Raw genomic sequence first — 16,843 nt, 5'->3', positions numbered from 1 at the left:
TTCCCCACACTTGTACTTGTATAATGTATAGGTGAAGATTGCATCTTGCTTAGATTTATTGTTCTCTTTGTTGTAGGTGTAGGTGTGCTGTAGCAGTCTAACCACTTGTAAGTAAGCAGTGAGCTGTTCCTTTGCATTTCACGTGAGTGTTAGCAAATTAGTACTCCTTTTTATTTAGCGTGCTGAGTGTACATTACATTGTTGATTCTGGGCATTTTGGCTTAATTGTGTGGTCTTGGTCTGCGTCATTCAATACCACTTATTCTACTAGTTTCCAAACTTTGAGAAGCAAAGATACTTATTGTTTCAGTGTTTTTCTTTGGGCAGTAAAGGTTTACATCGCGACAGTAGTCATGGCCTCGTCAGATGTCTAGTGAGGAGGTTTTTTACCTTACTGATGCAGTCAGACTCTGAGCAAGGCACAGAACCGGATGTAGAATCTGAAACAGAATCTGCTTCTGAGGGTGAGCAGGCAGTTGATTCGGGAAGTGAGTTTACGGTTGAGGTTAGTTCCACCTCCTCATCTGATGAGGAAGAGAATGATGGGTTACATGCACCTTGTCTGACACTTCCCACACACAGGTTACCTGCAAGGTTGAGGGAACATGCAGGATGTGCAAGGAATGTGCCAGGTCATGACGTGGTTTACCAGTCGGACTGGGTGCCTCCAGCAATGGCTCAGCCTGTTGTGCACAGAGAATACAGATGGTTTTCAGCATATTGACCTTTTCAACCTTTTTGTGGATGATGGGTTCATTTCATATGTGGTTGAGCAAACCAATGTGTATGCTGAACATTGGTGCCACTTTGAAACCCTGTTCCAGAGCACAATCTTGGGTTCCAACTACAAGAGATGAGAACATTTTGGGGTCTCCCTCTGCTCATGGGAATAGTGCTGAAGCCCTCTATCCCACTGTTCTGGTCTACTGAAGCTGTATTTACAAGCCCTTTTTTCCAGCAATAAAGAGCAGAACTATTTTCCAAGAACTACAACGTAGGTTGCATTTCCATGACAACTCTGCAATATTACCCAGAACTGACCCAAATTGTGATAGGCTATTCAAAATTCTGCAATTTCTGAAGCACTTTACTCAGAAATTTTCGGAGGTGTATGTTCCTAGCTAGAACACATCCATTGATGAATCATTGGTATTGTTCAAAGGTCTGCTACTGTTCAAGCAGTACATTCCAAGATCAAGGTGTACATGTTGTGCGCAAGTACCACTGGGTATGCCTACAACATGAGAGTCTACACTCAAAAAGACAAGCATAAACCCTCTCGGCTGCCCAGCTCATTTAGTGATAAGTTAGAAGATTGCTTGGGATCTTGCCACACCATTGTTCCACAAGGGTCACCATTTGTATGTGGACAATTTCTACACAGGAATACCACTCTTCGAGGAATTGTACAATGTGGGCACACTGGAATGCGGTACAATCCGCAGTAACCGCAAAGGCTTCCCCAGACAACTTGTTTGTAAGAAGCTGGACAAGGGAGCATGTATGGCATTGCGGCGGGATGAAATGTTGGCAGTAAAATTCTGCGACAGAAGGGATGTGCACATGCTAAGTACTATTCATGATGAAAGTACTTCACTTGTCACTGTGCATGGGCAGGCTCAGCAAGTGCGGAAGCACAAGTGCATTACGGACTACAACAAGTACATGGGTGGAGTAGATAAAGCAGACCAATTGCTTGAGCCATACCAGGCAGCACCCAACCCTTGCATGTGGTACAAGAAGTCGGCCGTACACATTATCCATGTAGCTACATACAATGCTTATGTTGCATACCTTGCAGCTGCTCCACAAAACAAACTGTCAGTTTTGAACTTTGAAAAAGAAGTTGTAAAATCGCTGACCATTGTCGATGTACCAACTCCCCTCCTTTCCGGAAGTAGAAGATGTGGCCAGATTGAAAGGATGCCACTTTGCTGATTATGTTCCTTCCACACCCATGAAGGCACAACCATAGAGAAAATGTAAAGTGTGTACAAAACAAGGAAGGAGGAGGGATACTCGGGTGTACTGTCCCCAATGCCCTTCCATGCCAGACCTCTGCCTAGAGCCTTGTTTTCTTTTTTATCATACAAAGGAAAAGTATTGGGAGATTGAGTGATTTCCTGGAATGCCCATCATTCCTAGAAAGGGACCTATTGGCTCCCTTTTCGTGCATGCCTTAGAAAGGAACGCTACTCCTTCTCCATGCACTGGAGGCATGCCTTCAATAAGAATGCAACACCATTCCGACACACTTCACTTTGGCGTATCTTGACAAGCAATGCTACTCCAGCTTCCTCCACTTCAGGCCTGCCTTGGAAAGGAACGCCACTCCAGCACCTTCCACTTGAGGCCTGCCTTAGAAAGAAACTTCAGTCCAGCTCCCTCCACTCGAGGCGTGCCGTGGACAAGAAGGGAACACCATTCTGGTTTAATCCCCTTTGGCGTACCTTGTCAAGGCATGCTAGTGCAGCTCCCTCCACATGTGGCGTGCCTTGGCAAGCAATGCTAGCCGTACTCCCTCCACCCGAGGCGTGCCTTGGAAAGGAATGCAATTCCGGCTCCCTCCACTTGAGGTGTGCCTTAGAAAGTAACGTCAGTCCAGCTCCTCCCACTGGCGGCATGCCTCGGACAAGAAAGGAACACCATTCTGGTTCACGCCCCTTTGCCGTGCCTTGACAAGCAATGCTACTCCACCTCCCTGCACTCAGGGTGTGCCTTTGAAAGGAATGTGAATCCGGCTCCTTCCATTTGAGGCATGCCTTAGAAAGGAACACCATTCAGGTTCCTTCAAATTGAGGGGTGCCTTGGCAAGCAATGGTAGTCCAGCTCCCTCCACTTGAGGCGTGCTTTAGAAAGAAACGCCAGTCCCACTCCCTCCACTCGAGGCATGACTTGGACAAGACGGGAACACCATTCCGGTTCTCTCCGCTGAAGGCGTCTCTTTTAAAATGTGTAAATGCCACTTTGGCTCCCTCCCTTGAGGGCTAAGTGTAATAAAAATGGTAACTGGACACCATCTATATGGCGACTGTGTGTTGTATAACTCGTACCATCCTGCCATGATTTTGTTTTATTACAGCAAAGGTCATGTTTTGTGTGACTGAAATGACTGCTTTTGGAATGGCTTCTATACGATTGGTGTGTGAGTGAGGTAAAGCTGCGTTGTACATGCAGATGTGATTTCTGTGAATGCACTTTGCCATCACTGGAGAAATAATTAGCATGTTAGTGGATGTATGTTTGTACACATCGATGGTGCAACACAACTGTTGAATGCTGGCATACTTGCTATGCGCGTACTTGAAGTTGGTGTGAAAAACAATGCCTGGAAACCAGGTAGCCAAGTGAGCGGATGTCCAATTGCTACGAGTGTGCAAATACGGTTGGCGACACGTGACAGTTGAATGCAGGCACAGTTGATATGCAAGTACATGTAGTTGGTGTGAAAGATATCACCTGGAGACGAGGTTGCCATGTGAGCGGATGTCCACTTGCTATATAAGTGTGCAGATACTGTGGCTGTGAGGCTAGTGATTTGGTATTGGTGCAACTGCTGAAATGGATGGCTAGCGACGGCAGACACAAAAGGTGTATGAATGGTCAGTAAAACGTTTGGTTTCTTGACGCGACTTTACTGCTCACAGGAACTTTGTTCCATGTGCTAAATCCAACCCTACCTGTCCTGTTGCAATGTGAACTGTATGTACGAGGAGAGTGAGCAAAAGGTGCCCGTGAAGAGGAAAAAGGGCTTGAAGGAGGACAAATAGGGTGGCAGTGGATACTGGACAGTGATTCTTGTATTCCCAGAGCACTTCGCATACGGATGATTTATCCATTTTCGCCCAGGTTAGGACACCCACGCGGGCTTGTGGGTAATACATTCTAGGGTGATCGTGCAAGTCAGACCTCTGGATTCCCACTGGTGTCATCTTTTTAGAAATGCATGGGGTTCCCCATTTTCCTTGGTGGCTGCGACAAAACAGGCCCAAATCTGTAGGTTGTCCACAAGCGCAAAATCCTGTAAAATGTGCTCTCCCGAAACCCTTTGCATACTAGTGGTTTAGCCTTTTCCCTTTGTGCCCAGGTAGGTGCACCCACACGTGAGGTACCGTTTTCGTCGGGACCCCTGTGTGAATGCAGGAAGGTAGGACATCTGTCGTTGGCAGCGTGTTTGGGTGGTTTCATGGTGGCAAATGTCTGAAAATTGTGTTTTCTTCTGTAAATTGTGGATTTTGTCAGCGCTTGTGGGTAATAAATTCTAGGGCGATTCGCACAAGTCAGACCTCTGTGGATTCCCATGGGTGTCTTCTTTTTAGAAGTGCATGGGGTTACCCATTTTCCTTGGTGGGTGCGATACCCCATGCCCAAATCTGTGGGTTGTCCACAAAGCCAAATACAGTCTTCCCCAGGGCATGTGATGTACCAGTGGTTGATCTTCTCCCTTTGCGTCCAGGTAGATGCACCCACACATTTGAGGTACCATTTTCGGCGGGACCCATGTGGGAATGTGAGAAGGTAGGATTTTGTTGTTTTCTCTTGGTTTTGATAACATTTTCATACATTTGCTACTGCACTGTGTTACACAAACCTTTAATTTCCCAAATGTAACCTACATTTACTCGCTGATTTAGGCACTGTACGCTTTTGTAACCTGCACAAGTCACCTACCCTTCAAAAGGTCTGCCTGTGCTCTTTCAAAAATGTATGCTTGTCATTCCTCACCACGTTTGTTTTCCTTATTTGCACATGCTAAGTATGTCTGTTTAGGCTGTCAGCTTAAAAATCGTTCGCACCATGGCTCAGTTTTTGGCTTGTGGTATTGCTTGTTTTGTGAAATATTAAGCAAAATGTGTTATTTCCTAACTAGAAGAGTCCGGTGAATGTAGCGGTGCATCGCTTTTCTCAATATTCACAGAAGCCATTACCTTACAGGTCCAACCATGTCCAGCACATACCTTTTTTTCTGTCATTTTTCCAATTGTTCCCCAAACTACGGGAATTTTACCTGCATAGTTGTTGCCTGACCTGTGCAAATGACCCCTTCCTAAACTTGGAATGTTGTCGACTTTTCAGAAATGTATACCTTTCTGTCTTCCCATTCAGCTTTCCTACCCTCCTCTTGCATTCTGTCCACGCATGTCCTATTGGGAAAAAAAAAACACACGAAAAAATTAAAATAAAAATAAAAAAATAAAAATCGCCTACCACTCATTAAACTGATGCTAACCTAATAAAAATATGTTTTTTGTTTCCTCTCAACTGTTCCTGAAAGCTGGGAAAATGGCGAATTCAGAACTGTAAACCATTTGTTCCTAGCTCTTATAAGTAAAAAAACACAGGCTTCTTTGCACATCACTTTATTGGCATTTTCAGAAAAAACACAAAACGTGCTCTCGTTTTTGTTATTTTCTCTCACGCCGATTCAGCAAACTAGGATTCCTTGGTGGTGTTATGACCACCTACATACGGGAAGAAAAGGTGCCAACTTTGGCCCAAATATCACGTGCAACAAAAACATTACAAGATATTGAATGGTGACATACCAAAATCTACAAAAAAGGGCTTGGCACTGGGAGAGAAAACCCTGACAGTTAAAGGGTTAATGAGCATGAATAACTAGGTGAAAAGAGATGCATATTGTAAAAACATTTCTGTTTTTCAGTTAAAACATTTTTACTCGCTTATAAAAGTACTCTCATTGGGACTTGGACTTTTAACATTTGTACCTAAAAAATAATTTCTCGCAACTTTTAAAAATAGGGAGTAAAATACTCCCACTTCCAAATCTTATCTGGAGCACTGTGTTATGATTTTTAAAAAAAACTATTTAGGCCATGGACTTGGCCATGACGAAGGCTGTGGTCACTGGCCATCACAAAACACCATAGCTAATGGTCAGTTAGTGTTGTAAAATACTAATGTGCATGGTTAAAAGCCATGCCGAGTGGCCCGTCACTGTTTTAAAATATACAGTGTGCAACGTTGAAAGTTGTAGTCAGTGGCCATAGCTAGTGCCCATTAATATGTTAGAATATACAGTCGGCATGGCCAAAGGCCGTAGCCACTGGCTAGTATTGTGTTGAAGACCATGGCTAGTGGATAGTTAGTGTATATAATAAAGTGGGCACGGTCGAAGGCCATAGATAGGGGCTGGTTAGTGTTGTATAATACACAATGGGCTATACAAGTCCATCGCTTATGGCATTTTAGTATTTTAAAATATACAGTTGACATGGGCAAAAGAAGTACAAACTGCTCATGGTCAAAGGCCATGGCAAGTGAGGCCCATTTAAAATATTAGAATATACAGTGGGCACAGCCAAAGATTGTGGCCACTAGCCAGAGTCGTGCTAAAGCCCATGGCTAATGGCTGATTAGTGTATATAATATACAGTGGACACAACTCAAAGCTGTAGCCACTAGTGAAGGCCAAAGTCTATGGTTGGTGGCCTGTTGGTGTTTTAAAATATACAGTGCATGCAGGGCTAGAGAGGGTGGCACAAGTGGTCAAAGGGGGAAGAATTTGTAGATGTGGCGGAACTAGAGGAGAGTATGGGCATAGGTAAAATCTCAATATTTAAATACTTGCAACTCAAGGGAGTATTAATGTCTGGGAGATGGACGGAGGAGCTACAGAGGGAATTGACAGACACGGAAATGGTGCTGAGCACGGCAAGAGGAACGAAGGGACTAATATCAAAATTGTATCAGACCCTACTAACGCACAGGGAGGGGAGATGGAAGTATATAAAAAGAGGTAGGGGAAGGATATGGGAGTAAAGCTGGATGCAGGTTACTGGAGAATATTATGTGAAAATGCACATCAAACCTTGATTGCCTGTCAGTACAAGCAACACAGTATAAAGCTACTGTACAGATGGCAGTGGGACCCAGTAAGGTTATCGAAGATGTTTTCAGGGGTGGACCCCGCTGCTGTAGAAAATACAGCAAAAGGCTGATTATTGGCATATGTGGAAATACAAAAGTTCTTGAAAGAGGTCCTGGGATGGATAAAATCCCTGGATGGAGTGGAATGAAGTCTAGACCCCTGTTGGTGTTGTTTGGGGTGGAAGTGGTAGAGAGTGCATGGACGAAATTGCCTCACTATTTGGTTTGGCAGCAAAAGCATGTTTGGCAAGGGGGTGGAATGGGGAGAGCCTTCCCGGGAAGCAACAATGGGCCTTGAAGGCCATGGATGTATATATGATGGAGTACCTAACCGGGCAATTACACGGCCTGGCCCCCTTGAGGGAAATGGAATGGTCAGCCTTCCTGAAGAAGTTTGGTCCGAAGAGGACACAGTTGGGTGAAGGCTATATACACATTGAGAATGTTGAAGGATCCAGTGGCTAAGAACAGGGCACATTAGAGATGTAAGTTGGCAATGGGAAAAGTGTACATAAGGTACAGGAGAATGTGAAAGTTAATACTGAACCCCAGATCAGACCCTGAGAAAACTTAAACATAAGAGAGAAAGACTCATTGCACGGCCAAGAAAATGAGATGGCGGAGAGCTTGCAATGTGGACACAAGGTTTGGCTACCCTGAGCGGAAGTGGGGGGTCAGGAGCATGCGGGGGGAGGGGGGGTTCTCGTGGGGTTGAGGAGGGAAACATTTTCAAAAGTGCAGATGGACATGATGTAAGGAATAAGTAATGGTTGTGTTCGACTTTATTGTGTTATATCTGCTAATAAAACTGAAATTTAAAAAGGAAAAAGATTAAATAATATATATATATATATATATATATATATATAGATCTAATTGTACCGGTAATAACTTGTTCCCTTGCTCCTAGACACCACTTGTGTCTTAATTAGTTATCTGGGCTTCCCCCACGACTGTAGTTTTGTAGTCCTTGCACCTTTTTAGCCAATTATCAGGCACATCAGGGACTAGCTCGTCTACGCTAGCCTGCAATAGGGCTGCATGCACTCACTGTATTCCTCTCCACCTCATGGATATAGTTGTGAAATTGGACGCCCTGCGCATAGTACAACAGGCGCCCCGTGAAGATATGGCAGAAGGCTTCTCGTGTCAACAAATACTGCGTAATGTAAATCAAGAGGCCACAGTGCAGCGATCCTTAAATCACCCACCGGTGAGTCCTGAGCAGGAGGCAGTCCAGGTCCCTTGTCTACCGGATTGGGTGCCACCCTCCCTAGTAATATCGTCGTGCTCCACCCAGACCTCCTCCTAAACACAGACTCAGTGTGCGAGACAGGAACAGGGTGGTTACTCAAGTTATAAAAGGACACACGAGATTACCAGCAAAAGCAATTACACATGATCACTAGGCCACAATCAGGAGTGGATGATGCCAGGCTGGGAACCCCCAAATAAGCTCTTGTAAACACGAGGTCCCTCTTTCAACATGCCATTGATGTGTATGATTACATTGTAAAAAAACAATGTTGACATTATGTGTCTCATGGATACATGGCCTTTGGACTCACATGGTCCCATAATAGAGCAGGTGACCCCTGCTGGATATGTCTTCTCCGGTAAGAATTGGTTACTTGGACATGGGGGCGCCATTGCAATTTGTAGGAGTCATCTTGGTATATACGAGGTCAAAGTGGATTGTGATGGATGTGGGATCCTACAAACTAAGATCACCCCGGATCACAACAATAGTATTACTCTTATCTTGATGTATAGACCTCCTGGTGAGATGCCCGTTTAATGAAAATATTATTCACTTGTTATCTCCCTTTCAGAAAACGAATTGTTCCACAATTGTTCTGGGTGACTTAAATCTATGGAACGGGGACCCGAGAGACAAGAGAGCTATGGATCTGGACCAATCATTAAACAATAGGAGTGTCTTTGTACATAACTCTGACCCCTCACACAGGTCAACATCTTAGATTGGCTCACCAGTGGAAATATCAAAGTGATAGATGTGGGCACGACTACTTGTGTATGGTCAGACCACTACTCACAAGCTTGGTAAAACTCCCGGAATGTCATCATCAAACATGAGGTGCCTCATAAGGTCCTTGGAATAAATTACCGAACAGTCAAGACGGCTGATTTAGTTGGGTGCTCGAGTGGCTTGATGTCCCACACCACGGATCAAGACCCTCCTAATTTTCTAGCGAAGTTATAACACGCACCTAGAATTGCGACTAAATAGAATTTCCACTCTCAAACTTAGAATCGTTAGGGAATGTGCAAATCACCATAAATGGTTCACCCCAGAACTTACCTCGCTTAAAACAAAGAAAAAGGAAAACTGAACATAACTGGCTCAAAGACAAAGTACAAAAGAATATAGATGATTGGAAACTGTGGGAGAGAGAGAAACAAAAACTTTGTGGAGGCTAAACAAAATTACTATAATGAAACTAAAGAGCTCTTTAAATTGTTCAAGGCTTGGGGAAAAACCCAATGACTTGAATCAGACCGTTCATCCACACAAAGACAATTGCTCTACGGTTCAAAAAACATTTGCGGATAAAATCACATCGGCGCGTGCAGAACTATGCAACATTGACATGACATTGTTAGGTTAACAATAAAAAATAAAAGCCCGAGACCCTCTACCCCAGTAACTTCTCTGCTGTAGCAGATAAAGAGATAGCTGAATTACTGAGTGCTATGCACCCTACTAGTTGTCCAGGAGATCTGTTACCCTCTAAACTCATTCTCAAGCATAAGGACTTATTTGCACCATTGCCCCAAGATTCATTAATGCTTCTTTTGCACAAAGTTAGGTCCCTGCGATCATTAAAGATGTGGTGGTTAACCCCCTCCTGAAGAAACAAGGGCTGGATCCCAAGGACTATTCCAACCTCAGGCCAATTACTAATAACTCTTTCCTACTTAAAATAATTGATAAAGTGTCCACTATGCAAATGCTGTCTCACGTGGAGGCCATGGGCATACTCAACAAGAAACAATCCGGTTTTTGGTGTACCCATGGGTCTGAGAGTGCTTTGCTAGACCTCCAAACCCATATGCTCTCAGCTTTAGAAAGGAGCGGTTCGGGACTGCTGATTCTTTTAGACCTATCTGCAGCTTTCAACCTACTTGATCATAAAAGGCTGCTGCACAGGCTGACTGATATTGGTTGTTTCTCAGTGGAAGCTGCGGCATGGATGGAATCTTTCCTCTGTGGCCAAAACTCCAGAATCTGCTGGGGAGATGCTTCATCTGACCCTGAGCCAATCCTGTGTGGCATCCCACAGTGGGCTTGCCTATCCCCATCTCTTTAATTTTTACATCCAACCACTGCGTGATGAAATAGAGAGACTCGGGGTATTTGTTGCTAATTGTGCAGAAGATTTCGAGCTCTCTATGGAACTCAGTGGGGATTATGCAATTGATCAAGAAAAGCTAAACAAAATGTACATGCTCATCAAAGGTTGGTTGTCCTCTAACTGGCTTTGCCTAAATGCCACTAAAACTGAGCTTATGGTGTGCGGGTCTAATCATGCCTGTGACAGCCTAAGCCAGGAATATACAAGTTTCTGCATCGATAGAGGCCACATTCCTGTGGCCAGTAATGTCAAAACTCTTGGCACCTTCATGGAGGCCTCGCTCAATGCAGATGCCCATGTTAACTATATAGTCAAGAATTCCAACTATTACTTAAGAGTACTGAGACAGATCTGCCATCTCGTTATGAAAACAAATCGTGAAAAGCTGGTTCGAGTTATCATCATAATGTGGCTCGATTACTGCAACTCACTACTGGGGGGGGGGCAAGCAAGGAATGCATGAACAAGCTTCGGAAGCTTCAAAATGATGCTGTAAGCATAGTGTACAACATTGCTCGTAGAGACCCGGTATACATGGCCTGCATGGAACTTCATTGGCTCACTGTAGGAGCCAGAGTACAGTTTAAGATACTCACGCTGGGCCATAAGTGACTTTTTGGGATTGCACTGTGCTACCTGAAGGAGAAACTTGAGTTCTATAAACCAGGTAGAAGCCAGAGGTCCTCCGATTCCCACAGTTTAATTGTCTACCGGTTCAAGAGAACTCAGGGGAAATGGACAGTCTTTTCCCATTTTGATCGCACAGACCTGGAATGAGCTCCCAGAGCACCTGCGGAAAGAAGAACATCATCTCACTTTCAGGAAACCTTTGAAAACCAGATTATTTGCTTAGGCAGGCATTTTACTGTTCCAGTTACGTCCCCTCCGCACTTGTTTGTCTTCGTTTAATGTAGCGCCTGGATGCCTACGGGCTTTGGCACTATATAAATACATAGACATAGAAATAGACATGACTGAATGCCATGATGCATACCCATTAATGTGTTAAAATATATTTGGCCATTCAGACTGACCATGGCTGAAGGCCATCCTTAATGCTGGTTACAGTTGTAATGTAATTAGTGATGTCATCAGTCATGTGATCCATGAGGTCATCGTGGTCAGAGGCTGCGCAACAGGAGGCGCAAAGTTAAGGTGGCTTTAGCTGAATTTTAGGGGTTTTGTCACGTTACGTTCTCACCTGAACATCCCTGCAACTGAAGTTTTTCCTAGAATTTCAAGGGTTTTGTTATTCCATACATAACTGACATTAATAAAAAATTATGTATCATGTGTGGAAAGTAATTGGGCAAGCACATTCCCCCCAAAGTGTTTACAATTATATGTACTTAGAACGTTATTAAAGTGTTACAGTAACTGTGTACAAAAACTACTCAATGTATCATAAAATAAATCTTTACAAGACTACTGCCCACATACATGTTTTAAACAAAAACAAAAAGCGGTTTTATAGCCGCGGCTACCAAGGATACATGCACGGCTAAATGCGGCAACGACTGGGGGGGGGGGGGGGGGGTTTACCCACAGCTTCCACAGGGGATAACCGCGGCTATAATGAAATGCTTAAGGAGATGTCTTTTTTTTTTTTTTTTTTAAACACACACTGTATTGAAAGGATCAATTAAAGGTCTTTGATCCATATATACAATATGTGTTTTTATTGTCTATTTTATTAACGTAAAGGGTGGCCCTGAAAAGGACCATTTTGGGGGATAAGGAAAAAAAGAGATAGAAACTGGGAAATGAAAAAACACTAGGATTCATACATATAACAAAAGGTCTTCCTGTCACTGATCAACAATCAGTGGAATGAGCAGCACTCTCCATGGTCATAAATTGTCATCAGGATCCGTCTTGGTTGAATAAATACACTTTCTTTATTGCATGTTCCTTACGAACGTTCAAATCACGGCAATAGCAAAAAAAAGGATTAAAAACATCAAATTAGTACGATGCTCCCATTGTGTGGCAAAAATATTTCTGGCGTTGACGCGTTTCGCAGCTTCCTCGCCGCTTGATCACAACCACATGTGCCCAACACCAGTGCACATTTAAAAGAGGAAATCCAGCATTAAGGGCAGAAGTAAAGATAGAAAAGGGACTAACAACTTTGCAAAACTCTGTCATTGCATGGCGGCCACGATTACCTAGTCAGTGTATTCATTAGGCCTAATACATATAATTCCACTTGAAATAGACAGATTCAAATCATTCAATCATGCCGATTTTGAAGGATAACTTACTGCCAATATTGTTGTTTGCTATAGTTCTATGCACATAAAGTGCATGGTGCTTACTCCAATCTCACAAAATTATTAACATCTTGCAATAACTTTGTGCAAATACTGCTGCATTTGTAAACATTTAACCATAAAGTGCATAGTGCTGATGCTAACATCCGAACAGCGTTATCACATTCGAATTAGCTATTACCTAAGGTGCATGGTGCTCCGTGGCAGCAATCGTTCCCTTATTTGAACAATTCAATTGTGCAAAATTGCTAGCAGCTTCTTCGTATGTAAACAACAATCTCTATAAAGTGCATTGCAAGTACTGCTGCTTTTGTAAACATTTGACCATAAAATGCATGGTGCTCATGCCAACATCATAACATTATTATCACATTCGAATTTCCTGTTATCTAAGGTGCAAAGTGCACCATAGCAGCAATTGTTCCCTTACTTGGACAATTCAATTGTGCAAAATTGCTAGCAGCTTATTCATATGTAAACGGCAATCACTGTATATAACAAAAAGGTATTTAGTTACAAATAAAAATGCCACTAAAAATATACCTAGCGTTGGCAATTGCCCGTATGTTCAAGAGCCCTGCCCAAAGCATCTAGCGTGCCACCTCCAATCTCGATCAAGCTGCGACAGATTTTGCCATCACCAACAAGTTTGAAAGATTGGGTGCAGGTAGGATGGACTGAGGTTGGGTGTTAGATGTTGGAAAATAACCAGTGATCGTATTGGAAATCTGTGGCACAGATGATAAATACTGCTGTGCAGGTCTTGCTCCATGCACTTTGATCTTATGTTTCACATAAGCCTTCCTATACGATTCGTCCACTTCATCCCAATGTACGCAGACAAGATGTTGAATTAACGTTGATGTTCCCAAACTTTGCAACAGCTTTTGTGAAGGTCCTCTCCGCAAAACCTGAACAAAGAAATTGCGCATGACTTACTCAAACTCCTTCTTGCTGTGTTGGTCCTTTACAAGGAAATATTGGCAACTGTCAGCATATGTTTTTTGTGCACATTGCTTCTTCCGTGGAGGTAAAGCCAAAGCCACCTACACCCACCTCATCATCATCACTGCTGGTCATAGTCATTTAAAAATGAAAACAGTAAAACTGTAAAAATACAGAACACAAACAAAAAGGACTGCCACTTAATATCAAAAAACTTTAATAAAAGAAATAAGCTAAAATGACAAACTACAAGCACAACACAAAGGACAAAGGTATAAGAAGAAAAAAAAGGTTAAAAAGGAATGGATAAATCAAGGTACTGCTTCAAAAGTTTCTGAAGTCTTACAAAGAAGTTCACCCACCAAGAGACAAAAAGGAAATGACAGAAAACAGAAACCAGGAAACAGGTGCTTGGTAAAGGGGTATTCCAACGGTTATGCGATATATCCATCCAGAATGTGTTTTCCGTACGCACGGGTTTGCCAAAAGCACAATGGCGAGTTTGCGTCTAAATTATTGACCAACTGTTGGAGTCGACGAGAAGATGCGCCTGCACATGGCCGTAGCAGAATCGCGGAAAAGCCCAATCACTCTGAAAGCTGTGTTGACAAGGCTAAAATGCTTTGTGCCTTTTTAAACAGCCAATCGGATCACGGGCTGCGGTCATCCGCCTAGACAGGTCAACAAACAAGTCAATCACATACTGCACTCCGAAATCTGCACGTGCAAAATGACCCAATAGGATGTCATGTTTCGTCGACGCAGCCAATCATATCATGCACGTTCTTGGGGTCAGCCTAGTAGCAGGGATATAAACAGGAATGTCAGAATTCTGTAACAGTACAATATAAGTACTTCCCACCCCTTTGCTTAACACCTCCCCAGCTTCAGGTTTCTTATTGGGATGATGAACCCACACCTCCCCTCCCCCACCCCCAGTGCTACCAAAACCACCCTCACCTCTCAGTGTGGTGTCAGGGACTTGTTTACTTTCAATCGCCAGGGGAACAACTGTCTGCTCACAAATCAATCACATCTCCCAATATATCAATGCCTTTCTTTGCCAACTTGATTCCAGTGCCCAGCGATATAGATTTGGTTTGTCCTGATCGTATTATATCATCTTCAAAAGGTAGAAAGATCTGGTCCAATACTGCCTGCTGTGGCATGTACAGGCAGCTTTGCTTCTTTTTCAGTTTTCCATAAAATAAGTGTTTTTGTTGCTTCTTGCTTTTCACTTTTCAGTCTCACAAAGGGTGTTTGTTTCCCAAAGGACGATTATTCAGTACAAACAAGGATTGTGCTAGATGCTTGGACCACCCCTTGCGAGTGTGAGCCTCAGTTAGTTTCCTTATTTGTTGTTTCAGTAACCCATGCATTCTTTTAACAAGTCCTGAGCTTCGGGATAATGGCTAATGTACAGTATTCATTTTATGCCTTGCTCCAGAGCCCAGTTTTGCACATTGTGTCCAGCAAAATGACTCCTTTGGTCAGATTGGATTTCATCTGGAGCGTTTTGTCTTACGAGATATTCCATCCCTTGTAAGGTAGCCCGTTGATCTGCATGAGTGGTTGGATGGGCCAACAGCAATCCTGAAGATGTGTCTACCATTGTCAACACAATGCATTCCATTTTCAGGCAGCAAAGGTCCATTATAAATCGACCTGCCAAATTCTGGCTGCTTTTTCACCTCTTTTCAGATCACCTTCAGGTTTTCTTTCCAGTAGATAGCGCTTTACTTCACAGCATATGGGGTACTGGGCTGCCTGCAGCTTGCTTGGCATTGTCCATTGTGATGGGCAGTTGACTCTTCTTAGCCCATTCATAGGTTCCCAGTTGCCCCAAATGTCCCGATGTTTGATGAGCTCAGTCTGCCATTGCTTGTAGCACTTCAGTTTCTTCAGGAGTTGTCACTGGGCACATCTTTGCCATTTGATCAGCTTCATTATTAAACAGTGCAGCAAGTGAAGTGTCAGAAGGCATGTGTGCATCTACATGCCAAATGTAGATCTTGCTCTTTTTCCCCCTTGCGCCCCACTTCTTCACAGATTTCTGGGCCTCCCCATATTGGAGTGTACTTGATCTTCCATTCATCTTGCTGCCATGCTGGCGCCCAATGAGTCAGGCCTTGATATGTAGCCCAAACGTTTGTGTATATGTTTGCAGTCTCGTGTCTTTCCCCTGTTCAATCACGGTGGCCACTGCTTACAACTCAGCATACTGGATTTAACCCATGAATCCTTTTCTCATTAACAGTGTCTCTCGATGGGGTTGGAATGCAACTGCTTGCCAGCGTCTCTGTCCTTTTCCATACTTAGCAGTGCCGCCCGTGAACCAGGCAGAATTCTGTGCTTCTTCCGACAATGTATCATAGGCTGGCGCGACTTTAAAGGGAGATTCTGGCAGGGCCGCAGGGACACTTGGTTCAGGCATTTCATCCAGATTCACTGCTTCTAGCATTTAGTCCTGCAACTTAGAGACCCCTGTACGGCCAGTCTTAGCATGTTGTTGCAGATACCACTTCCTCTTGACATGAGTTGCATCTTGCGCTCTGCCACTCTTTCCTCCCACAGCTGCTTCATGCACCCAGCCCATGATAGGAATTTGTGTACAAATGGTTACTGGCTGCTCTCCTGTAATGCATTCAGTTTTAACTAGAGCCCAATACACTGCAGCAATATGCTTCTGAAGTGGAGTATACCTTGTCACAGGGTCTGAGTTTTCTCGACCAGAATCTTTGCGGTACTCTTTTCTGTCCTTGCTTTTGCCACAAACGCCACACAGCAACATCACTGTAGACAAGAACCTCCAATTCAAAAGGATTACTTTGTGTCATGGGACCCAGCGTAATGTAATTCTGCAAAGCGTCTTTAGTCTGTTGAAAAGCAGTATGCTGGCCAATGCCCCATTCAAAGTCATATTTGTTCCTGGCAATTTTGTAGATTGGTTCAAAAACTTCACTTCTTGAGCGGGCCCTTGTACTTTCTTGGGATTCATAGCCCACCCTTGGTTCTGCATGCGTGTGATCAGTTTTTCAGCAGTATTTTCAACATAAAAGTCTCTCACTGTATCTTAACATAATGTCATCACTATAGTGCACTGGATGACTGTGCGTTTCATGCCCAGAGTTACGTTGTGATTTGGAGAAAAAATCCGAGTTGTTCTCTGGACTAATTGAAGAGGATCTGTGGATCAGAATTTTAAATACGAATGTGCTCTCAATGTCAAGGTTAATTGAGTTTCTGGAAGTTGTTCTTAAAGAACCTTAAAGGGAATTAATTTGGTTATTGTATTCTTTGAAAAGGATTTTAGGAAGTTTGTATTTGAATTTTAAAGGAATTTGAATTTATTAATAT

The 16,843-nt window shown here is 43.4% G+C and overlaps 1 protein-coding gene across 5 annotated transcripts in view; it reads right to left on the bottom strand.

The window, feature by feature from the left end:
- The window catches only part of HTATIP2 (HIV-1 Tat interactive protein 2), a 455,781-nt gene that overhangs the window by 402,680 nt on the left and 36,258 nt on the right, over positions 1–16,843 (bottom strand). For 2 of the 5 annotated variants that reach the window (XM_069623478.1, XM_069623479.1), the window contains exon 2: positions 5,087–5,144. The exons of 2 other annotated variants lie outside the window; for them this stretch is intronic. The gene's annotated coding sequence lies outside the window, so the exon portion shown is untranslated. Of the gene's footprint in view, positions 1–5,008; positions 5,032–5,086; positions 5,145–16,843 lie in introns of those variants that run through there. One more of the 5 variants, XM_069623480.1, reaches the window with a different exon arrangement.

The sequence above is a fragment of the Ambystoma mexicanum genome, chromosome 11 (assembly GCF_040938575.1).
Source record: "Ambystoma mexicanum isolate Mex_15411 chromosome 11, UKY_AmexF1_1, whole genome shotgun sequence".
Lineage (NCBI taxonomy): Eukaryota > Metazoa > Chordata > Amphibia > Caudata > Ambystomatidae > Ambystoma > Ambystoma mexicanum.
The sequence above is the reverse complement of the archived record's forward strand: the minus strand, read 5'-3'. Positions and strand labels throughout refer to the sequence as shown.